Genomic DNA, 11790 nt, shown 5'->3' with positions numbered 1-11790 from the left:
AAAATGAGGCGTAATTGATTTCAGATAACTCACACATAGTTTGCGTGAGCAAAATTGATATTTTTAATTAGTTTTGTGATAAATTTTACTAATTGAAGAATTTTAAATTGGAAAAGTTTTTCTATGACTTGGACATAAAGCGGAAAAAAATGATAATTAATTGACCTTTGTTGATTCATATATACAGTCAGTGATTATTATTTATATTTTTTAAGTAGTTTTGTGCTAGTTTTCCCTATTTAAACAACTTCTACTTCACAACATTTTTGGTATGACTTGTACAATAAGAAGAATAGAATGACTTTAAAGTGATGTTTTATGAGTCACATGTACTTTGCATAAACAAAAATAATGCTTTTTAAAGTAATTATGTGTTAGCTTTAACTAATAAAACAATTTTTGTGTCTGAAAATTTTTTGTATGACTTGTACATTAAGGAGTAATAATGATGTACAACTAACATTTGATGACTCAAATATACTCTACATGAGCAAAATTAGTTCTTTTTTTGTATTACTGTGCAAGTTTTTACTAATTAGGCAAATTCAATTGCAAAAATTTAATGAAAAAATGTGTACAATTGAACTTTGATAACACATACATTCATTTTCTGAACAATTTTGATTTTCAAAGTTTCTATGTTCGGTTTCACCAATTAGTCATTTTTTACCTAACAAGTTTTTCTCTTGAACTTGTACATTAAGAGAGCATAATTGTCGTAAAACTGACTTTTGATTTTTCATTTTTATTTTTTGTGAACAATATTGATTATCTAAGTAGTTTAGTGTTAATTTTCACTAATTAATCAAATTTTAACTAGAAAATTTTTCTCTGTGACTGTTACTCTCAGAGGAAAAAAATGTAAAATTGATCTTTGATGAGTCATATATTTTTCATATGTGATGCATTCTTAGAAATATTAAAAGTGTTTTGACTAAGTTAGCTGTTTGATTTCATCTTAATTCCTATCTTTTTAAAATTATGGATATACGAATGATTAATGATGATTAAGGAATGCTAATTTCTGCCATTATTGATGTTTTGAGTACCTTGCTTAAACTTTAGATACAAGGATGAAGTAAATAGATGAAAACTATGAAAAATTGAAATGATGGAAGAGCAATGTTAAGTAAAAAGGACTTTTTTATAACTCATTTCTCAAAAGTTTTCAGTTTTGTTTCTTTGCGCAACTCCTCTTGCTGAGGGATTCCTGATACCTTCCAGATGTTATACGAACAAGATTTTTTTCATTTGGTTTCCAGATGGTCTTCTTTTTTGTGCTTCCTCATATCAATTGTTATTCTGAGGGAATCCTGATGCAGTCAGAATTTAAACATGAGGTTTTTTTGTTGACTTCCGAACTATTTCTTTCTATTTTCTGAACACTACTACTTATTCCGAGAGAATTCTGATGCTCTCAGCAACCAAAAAAAAAAACAAGCTATTGATCCACTGCTTTCGAAATGTTTTTCTTGACTCTACTCAAATTTTTTTCTGTTTGAACATTTTTGAAACTAGAGACAAAACTTTTCTATACTTTTTCTTTCTTTATGTACTTTGTTTTATCTTCTTAAAATCAGTTCAATCGACGATTTTCTTAAACAAAAATTGAATTAAATTGATTTTTTTCCGGGTCAAAGCTACTCTTAACTCGCAATTTTGTTTTTTTTACTAAACAATTTCCTACCTGTCAAAAGCGACTGGTGGTTGCTGGTCAAAAAGACAATCAATCAGATCAGAATTTCAGTTCTTTTAGATTATTGTTTTTTATGAATGGTTTTTGATTTTTTCTCTTTTTTTGACAAGAACTCTATTAATTGCTTTAATCGTGTTCAAACTTGTCTTATTCGACTACTAATTTCCTCAAAACGTAATACGTCTGAACAATATAGCTCTTTATGTATTCAATTAAAGGGAAATCTATTCAAGGTCTGAACGAGACAACTTCGAGTTAGTGTTTGAGTTTGAGTTTGTGTTCTAATAATAACCATTAGGTTTTTTTTCAATCAGAATGTAGAACAATTTGAACGCATGCTTAAAGACGTTTCACAAGTATTTTTTTCCTTCTTCTGCCTGAGAAATCACTGAGCCTGCATACGCAATACCAAATTATAGTTTATTCACATTGGAAGCTCAGATTCCTGATACTCCGCAAAGGCGTTCTTGGCTAATATAGACTAGACATATAGCCCTCAAGCATTTATCGGCTTGACAATCAATATTCTCCACACTCAGTAAATATACCCTTAAAACGATGGAATTAAACTTGTCAAAATGGAGTTGAGGTAAGTCTTTTATTTGAGCTTTTCATCCGTGCGCATGATCGCACATGTTTGGGGAGAATATGCCAAAAACTGATATTAGGGGTACAGGTTTGTTAATACTGAGATAACAACACCAAATGGAATAAAATGGCGGCAAAAACTGAAATTTAAGAATTTTGACAAATCAGCAATCCGCAAGCATTGAAACATTCAAGAATTCCATTAAACAGGAGGAAAATTGATAAAGCCAAGTTCTACTGTTTCCACAACAAAAAATTCAATTCACAGGATGATTCAGATGGACTATTTGACTGAATGAAATATCTGTAAAAGTGTGCGGCATGCTATTCATCTCAAAAGTTTATCAATCTTTCTGTCGAGACATTTTTAAGAAATTTTAATTTGTTCTCTCCAGATTCATAGACGTCAACACATGTGGCAAAACAAGGCTAGCTCTACTAACCACATTAAATAATCAAAGTGGGTTCTCATAAAAGACTATCATCTCGGCTAGTTCATTCACAATTTTTTGTATGACCAAGTCATCAACAAACGCGTTTACTATCAATGATATATAAGTGTTTCTTCTGTTAGCGCAAGCAAGATGCTACTTGAATGACTGCGAACAAAAAATATAGAGCAACGAAGAAAAATTATGTTTGGTCTTTTGATCTCTAGAGAAGGTCAATTACTATTTATATGCATTAATGGTTTTTATATCAAATGCATGGCCAATCATTGCTTGCTATTGCACATAAAAACAACTGCCGTAGCAAAACAAAACAAAAAAGTGTAAAGCAATGTGACGATATATTTTTAAGACAGGATTTTTGTTTGGGCGCTGTGGTACAATAGTACATTTTTAGTTTGGGGCTATTGTTTGGTGTAGCTAAATTGGTTCATTTTATGTTTAATTTAATTTAGTTCATTTCATCTACCTTTAATTTGTTCGTTCATTTAGTTCTAGTTTTGAAGATCGAATCTTATGTTTTCATACTTGTAAATTTGTTTACATCCTGTGCATGATCTTTTGTCTGTTCACATTGTCTCGTGATTGTAAGTTGCCGCATTTAGAAATGTAATCTTATGAACAAATTGTTAATCAGTTTTGTTAATTTTGTCTAAATTCATTCTCTTCATTTTCGCAATTGAAATTAGTTGACTCTCTCTTTAACTAGAATCCGATTCGCCAAAGTCTTAATTCAGACGTGTAAAAAGTTTAGTATCTTTCGCTAAGCGAAATACTCTACAAATAAGTGAAAGCGATTTCGCTACGCCAAATCGACCTAAATTCTGTTACTAGAATATTTATTCCACAAGCAACAAACAATAGCGTTAAACCGCACCGCAAAATCACCACTAATTAGCCGCTGTAGAATAAGCTAATCGGTGCCACGAAACAACTCATTCCTACAGATTGTAAATCTGTACGACATGGTGCAGTCAGCAGGATAATCTAAAAAAACACCGTTGTCGATAGAGCCATTTTGGGAACGACCAACTTCAGACCCACCAATCAGATGGGAGAAATGGAGAATTCAAGTAAAACTAGCGATTCTCGCTCAAGAGAATATCACTATAGACACATTGCTACAACCCAAACCAACGAGAGTTCGCTTGCCAGCGGAACCGAAGTACGAGATGCCAATTGAACATACAACCGAGGAAGCAGAGAGAGAGCGTCGAATTAGAAACAACCAGTTGAAGTTGCAATGGGAACTAAAATGTGAAAAGATAACAGAAGCGCGAATACTATGCGGGGAACGTCCATGGAATTTGTGTGACCAAAAATGCGTATCTCTGTTGTACCTAAGTATTGGTACTGAAGGAAGACGACTATTGACACAAAAATTTCCGCACAATAATATTTACAATTTGACTACACTCAAACTCTGGGAAATGACGGAGATTGCATTTATCCGCCCAAGAAACATCACATTTGTTCGATATGTGTTCTTCTCTCGGAAGCAGAAGAAGGGCGAAACTGTAGAGCAAGTCTACAGCATCTTGAAAGAATTGGCTGAAAATTGCGACTTTGAAAACCGTGAAGAAGCAATCATCAGGGACATTTTCATCACGAACATGTTGGATGATGACATTCAGCGGGAGCTTCTACGGGATACAGTTGAACCAGAGAGGGCACTCAGCATTGCAGTCAACATGGAAATGGGTAATCAGAATCAGCAAAGAATTTCATCTAATAACGGAGCAACTGGCAGTACAGTGAACGCAATACAACAATTCAATCGATTTCGCGGCGCGGGTGTACGTGGAAATCAATCAAGCAGAGCAGTCACCAACCGCGCATCTGTTGGACAATGTCGCGGTTGTGGTCAAATCTGTACACCAACACATCGTCAGGTTTGCCCTGCAATGGGTAAGAAATGTAACCACTGTGGTTTGCAAAACCATTTTGCTAAGGTATGTCGTCGAAGACTTAACAATACAAGAAACACTCAACAAACCAATTGCATTAACACTGTAGAACCTGCTGAAACATCTAATCAAAATTCTAGTCAGGAAAATCAGAACGTCAATTATATCAATTATAATGAACAAATCAACTCAGATTATGATTCTTCGGATGATAATTACGTTGCAACAGTCGAAAATATTAGTTCACCAAATTTAGCACTGAAAAATTTGTCATTAACGATTGGAAACACAAACTGTGATTTACTTCTCAACTCCGGTAGTGGTTGTACCATTATTAATATGTCACTTGCAAGAGAAATAATGCTCAACTGTGCGCAATCACAATGGTTGGAGAAAAAACCATTGGAATTGAAGTCATTCTCTAACGATATCGTTCAACCTCTCGGCACTTTGAAAACGCCGGTAAAATGTAATGATTGGAGCATTCAGAAAGCAAAAATAACAGTTGTAGCTGATGGGTTTCGACCAATATTAGGACGAGATCTTTTTTATCAGTTAGGCATCACAATTTCTCAGAAGCCTTGTCCGCAAACAGAGGTTAATAATATAGATCAACCTTGTGCAATAAAGAAATCACTTGCAAAGGAGTTTCTTGATTTGATATCCCGAATTGGAAAATCAAAAAATCATACGGTCAATTCAAAATTCCACAAACATTATCGAGTAATACATCAGAAAGGACGAAAAATGCCAATACATCTTCAACCGAAAGTGAAAATTGAATTAGAAAAACTATTAAATGAAGGACATATCGAAAAATTAAACAACTGTTCTGATCAATTTTTCATATCTCCGATTGTCATTACGGTAAAAAAGGACAAATCAATCAAAATAGCACTTGATTCAAAAATCCTAATTAAAGCTATTCATAAAAACAAGTATCAAATGCCCAATATAGATTCGCTAATTCAAACAATTTTGCAAACACTGTCAACGGCGCCGCAGGAGACTGCTTATTTCACGACTCTTGATTTGCAATACGCTTATAGTCAACTTAAGTTACACAGTGATACGGCTCGCCATTGTAACTTTAATATTGTTAGCGGAGATATGACTGGCACATATCGATTTAAAACTGGATTTTTTACGGTTTAACGGATATGCCAGCTGAATTCCAAAAAGCTATTGATTGTACCCTTGCCGGTTTGTAAAATACTTTCTGTTTCTTAGATGATATTTTGATCGTCAGCAGAGGTGGAATCGAAAAACATCTAGATTTGGTACGAAAATGCCTAATAAAACTAGATCAAGAAAACTTACGCACAAATCTTGCAAAATGTCATTTCGAGAAAGAAACGATTGAATGGCTCGGTCATAACATTACACAATCAAGTGTAACCCCACTTTCAAGTAAAACGGATGCAATTGGAAAGTTATCGGCACCTACTAATCTTAAAAAACTTCGATCTTTTATGGGTTCAGTACAACATTTAGGAAAATTTATCCCAAATTTGTCACAATTATGTTACCCCCTGCAACCATTGCTTAAAAAAAATTCAAAATTTCTTTGGACGGAAGAGCACGATAATCAGTTTTCTCTAATAAAAGAACAAATTACGGAAACCACTGAAAATAAACATTTCAACCCGGAATTAGAAACACGAATTAAATGCGACGCCTCACGTAAAGGATTGGGATGCGCATTGGAACAACGAACACCTAATGGGTGGCATACAGTAGCATTTGCGTCACGATTTTTGAACTCTGTTGAAGACAGATATAGTATAAACGAACTAGAACTTCTGGGTGTTGTTTGGTCCGTGGAACATTTTAAGTATTATTTATACGGCAAACTTTTTACTGTGATAACTAATCATAGAGCACTTCTCTCAATCATGAGAGAAAATAGATCTAACAATTCATATAATAGTAGACTGACACGTTGGGTAGATCGTTTACTACCATTTGATTTCTCGATTGATCACCTTCCTGGCACAAAAATGGGCTTAGTGGATTATATCTCTCGCAACCCGCATGAACAACCTGTTAATATATTTGCCTATGACGATCAACTTATTGTAGCTAAATTGGATGTAATTAAACGCAGTGCAAAACGCTTCTTATTAAATGCCGAAAATTAAATCGATTTCGCAGCGCGAAATCCACCTACAAAATGCGTCATAAATAATCCAAATTCCACTAATAACTTATGCAGTGAATTCGCACTGCAAAATCCAGAACATTCTACAAGTACGCAAATTGACGACTCAATTAGCGAATTAACAATCAATAATTTAAATTCCATCCCCAAAATCGAGACAACTAACATTCCTCACTCGCTTTTTGCCTTAAACCGACCCACTGAACAGTCACTCTCTAATTTAAACAATTTCCAACGAATCGCTACAAAATTCAAAAACGTCTACATGATGTCCCAATCAACTTGAGATGATGAGACGCTGATGACAGTCAAACAATCGACTCCATCGAGAGTACGCTTTGCAGAAGAGGGACCTTCAACAGCTCAAGCAGCACCCGTAACTCCAATAACGCCCACAACCGATACAACAGCCACTTCGCCGTCAGTAGACGACCTTTACCTGGACTCTTTCAACTTCGCGCTCTCCAAGATCTTCTCCAGCTCCCTAATGGCCAGCCCGACAACCAAGGACGCGATTTTGAAAGAGATTCGCGACTGCATTCTTACGGACAACGAAGATAGATGTAGACAAATATCCCCTTACGTCCATTCCTTCTGGAGAGACTTGCATGTAAAGAACGGGTGTGTCTGCATAGATGACAGGATTGCTCTTCCCCATGCGATCAAAGATGCCTATGTAGACGCCATCCAAGCAACTCATCCTGGCACCTGGGGGATGACTGATATGGCAACACACGCGTGGTGGCCATATATGCACAGGGACATAGCTACGAAAACTGCAAAGTGCAACCCCTGTGTCAAGTGTCAAGATTGATTTGGAGACTGTCAGATGGGACGAGCTCATCACAGACGAAAACTGGAACAACGATGAGCGTAGCGACATTGAAATAGAGGTGAACAAGAACAAACTGGGCAAAGAGGCGATGAAACGGCAAAAGGAGGACCCGAATAAGGAATCAAGATTGATTTCTCATCCAGATGTCGGCCAATCTATACCCAGAACGGAAGCATCACTGGAGGTAAAACTGGCTAAAAAGAGACCTCGCACAAAAAGATCAAAGAAAAGTCTCGATGGCTTATATGACGTCTTAGCACCAGGATCGTCAGTAATTAAAACAAACGAACATACTTCAGTGACTAAAGAACCTGGCAAGAGCGATGTGACAATCAGGAACTCAAATCTAGCAAAGTTTGGGACAAAGGCGGAATGTGACACAGAATTGCAGGTATACGCTAACCGACGTCCAGAATTACCAACGGGCAAAACAACTGAGGAACTCATAAACCATCACGCAAAGGAATCCAGAAAGAAGTTAGAAGGAAGGAAACGAATGAAGCATAGGAAAGTGGCAGATGACGTTAGTACAGTGTCGTCAATTCATTCTAATGTTACACGTGCCCTCCGTGTAAGAATGCCAACAAAGCCCAAAAGACAGCTGTCAACAGCGCCGCCAAATCAACCCACCGAATCAAGTAACGATCTCGCGGTGCCAATGGAGTTGCCTACCACAAGCATTGTCATCGTGGAGCCACCCAGCAGGCCAAAGCGAAAAGCAGCTACAAAAGCATCTGTAGCATTAATTCCAACAAAAAGAAAGCGCTCCACAGTATCGATCACAGAATCGGATGAATCTGCGACTTCAGTTCAAACTTGTCCTCCCACAACCTCAAATACTGGAGCAATTGGGAAACAAAAAAAGACGACAAAATATCAAGAAACAACAAATTGAGAATAAATCAATTATTTCGGTCATACAAACTGCTGCAGCACAGTCTAATCAAGAAGAATCTATCTTTACAGTCGGCCCATGTTCTCCAACAACCTCATACCCTACCCAATTCTATGTCTCCCCCAATTACGAAGAACCGGAGTTGTCGATGACAGTTGGCAAAGCGGAGAGATATTACGAAAGTGAGAGTGATTAAAGTACATTTGACTAAAACTGTTGCGTTCAAAACTCTGATTAAAACACTACAGTATTAATTATTTTAACAAGTACATATGACTATTAATTTTCTGATAAATAAAACTTGTTTTTTATTTTCGCCAAGGTGGAAATGTGGTACAATAGTACATTTTTAGTTTGGGGCTATTGTTTGGTGTAGCTAAATTGGTTCATTTTATGTTTAATTTAATTTAGTTCATTTCATCTACCTTTATTTTGTTCATTCATTTAGTTCTAGTTTTGAAGATCGAATCTTATGTTTTCATACTTGTAAACTTGTTTACATCCTGTGCATGATCTTTTGTCTGTTCACATTGTCTCGTGATTGTAAGTTGCCGCATTTAGAAATGTAATCTTATGAACAAATTGTTAATCAGTTTTGTTAATTTTGTCTAAATTCATTCTCTTCATTTTCGCAATTGAAATTAGTTGACTCTCTCTTTAACTAGAATCCGATTCGCCAAAGTCTTAATTCAGACGTATCAAAAGTTTAGTATCTTTCGCTAAGCGAAATACTCTACAAATAAGTGAAAGCGATTTCGCTACGCCAAATCGACCTAAATTCTGTAACTAGAATTTTTATTCCACAAGCAACAAACAATAGCGTTAAACCGCACCGCAAAATCACCACTAATTAGCCGCTGTAGAATAAGCTAATCGGTGCCACGAAACAACTCATTCCTACAGATTGTAAATCTGTACGACAGGCGCATAGCTGAAAATAACGGCTATTTTCTGCTCGTTTCTTTTCTCACACTCATTGTTTTAATTCAACTCGCGTTTAAAACTACTTTTTTCTAACTGGCTTAAGTTTTTTCAGGCCTTGGGATATGATCATTAAAAAGTGCGATTAGCCTTATTATATTTAGCATTTTTGTTTGATACTGTTGTATAATGGTTGCAAATCTGTTAGATTCCAAACAAACAAACGATGAAGAATTGCGTTTTGCTCATGGTATTCCAATTAATATTTTCATAATGCTTTTAGAAAACCAGTAATTGTTTTCAAAGACCAATCTTCTCAAGAATTCATAATTGTACCTGAACGCGTAAGTAAAAACCGGCCAAACTTTGGTTACTTCAGTCCCCGTGCAGTATCATAAATTGCAAAAACTTCTAACCCAGTCAAAATTTATGTGATCAACTTAATGTTTAACTATCTTGCCCATCGGATGCGGAAAACGGAACTCCTAGAATGTGCTAGGCTGATTTTTTGTCCTCAGATAAGTTATCATAACGGCATAGCAGTCCCTTATTTCGCGCTAAGATTTTCGAAGCCAATTGTTTCCATAACATGAGAGCAGACGTTCAAACTCTACTAATGCGGCCATGATGAGTGGAAACGAAGCTTCTTGCTCAAAATTTTTCTCTGCTGGCATTCATTCTTCTACTTCAACTTTTGATTTTTGCTTGGCTTCAATAATGTTTCCGAACAATTTTTTTACGCGCTGACTTGAGAATGTTCATCTCAAAAAATGCTTTACTTAATTTATTTCCGACAATTATTTCATCAGCTTTGGTATCTAAATTTGTAGTTTTGTTGACATAGGAACAAAAGTTCCCCTTAAAAAGGCTTAGAGCAAAGACAAATCTCAACATAGAGGCCAAATCTCAACAGTGTCTACATCGCTTAAAAGTAAAGTTTCTGAGAAGGAATCTTGCTGTTCGGTTTAACGTTGACGTGCGTTTGTTCCTTCTGGACATTTCAGCAGCAAAATTTTATTTCAGGCAGAAACTGATTGAATATTGACGGGTTTCCAGCAATAGCGTAGAAAAGTATCGTCAGTAATAATAAGTGGTGGTACTTTTTTTTAATCGGTTCTGCGTTAATATTTTTAATAATAGCCTTAATATTCTAATTGGTTTTAGAAGAATGTTTTTCGTTTTGTTTTTGATAAATATATTTTTTTTTTCTTTTATTGCAGTTTTTTATGGTGGTAGAAAAAAAGTAACTGAAGGCCGAAACAAAATCTTGTATTTATCAGGCAAATAATCGGATACCAGAAAATTTATACAACCATTCTCTGCCATTAGTAAGCTGTATTTTGATGTTTATACGGGTTTCACAAGTAAGTTCGGTTTTAATTCATACTTGACTGATTTTCAGGAATCTGAAAATTTTCCGCTGTTTGGGTTAGGCCCGTTAAATCTGTTGCCTTATTATGACACTATGAACAAAATAGGCATGTATATTCTCTCTCGCAAAACTTTAGCGTAATGGAGAGGTTTGTAAAAGAAATTTGCGATCTTTTAGGATTTTGTCTAAACATTTGTATCTAGCTCCAATTCTCTCCAGCGATCTAATTTATTCAAAACTTATTTTAAGCATCATCTTTATAAGCCTAAAACATTGGCCGGGCATCACCATTACGGCATATTTATACTCAGGCATTGAAAGTCAAGATCTAAAGAACGAAAAATTTGGTAGGTAGTTTGAAGCATGGTTCGTTAAAATTGCAGCACGTATATTGAAAAATAGAATCAACAAAAGAAATCTTCAATTTACATTTTATGTTAATTTTTTGCTCAATTATGTTTTAATATGATTGCAGCTTTAGTAGGTTAGCTCAAAACAAAGAATGTTTCTCATTGGGCTCAGGGAATATTTTTCTAGTACTCTTTCAGAACCTGTTACTTTTTCCATTCACTAATCTCCTCGAGACGCCTGGATATTGGCATCTTTTGGAAGAGGCTTTAAATTTTTGGGGTTAGTGCTCACCCATTAGAGAGGACAGCAGTACACACGGAATTAAAGGAAAGTTCTGACACACAAAATTTATTTAATAGAGTTGTGTGTTAGAAATTGTTAAATTTGGTGTGATAGTTTTTATGTGTTATTTTGTGTGTAAAAAATCTTCAATTGATTTATTTGAATAGCGTGACATTAAAAGGCGAATTGTTGTTTGTTGTTATGAGTTGCATCCTCCCGTGTATGAATTTTTATGGTTTTGGATTTTTCTGCTGGTAATGCCACTAAGTGAGGCATCCAAGTTAGCGTGCATGTGCCATTACACAGGAAATTATTGCAAAAGTATTGAAACAA

General features: G+C 35.5%; 1 protein-coding gene across 1 annotated transcript in view; it reads left to right on the top strand.

Annotated features, from left to right (window-relative positions):
- The first annotated feature begins 6765 nt into the window (after window positions 1–6765).
- Window positions 6766–11790, top strand: part of LOC142342446 (uncharacterized) — a 54923-nt gene continuing 49898 nt past the window's right edge. The window contains exon 1 of the mRNA XM_075393775.1: window positions 6766–6769. The gene's annotated coding sequence lies outside the window, so the exon portion shown is untranslated. The remainder of the gene's footprint in view (window positions 6770–11790) is intronic.

Source organism: Convolutriloba macropyga, chromosome 1, assembly GCF_964194025.1.
Source record: "Convolutriloba macropyga chromosome 1, txConMacr16.3, whole genome shotgun sequence".
In the NCBI taxonomy this organism is placed as follows: Eukaryota; Metazoa; Xenacoelomorpha; order Acoela; family Convolutidae; genus Convolutriloba; species Convolutriloba macropyga.
Note: the sequence above shows the minus strand (reverse complement) of the source record. Positions and strands in the feature narration are given on the sequence as shown.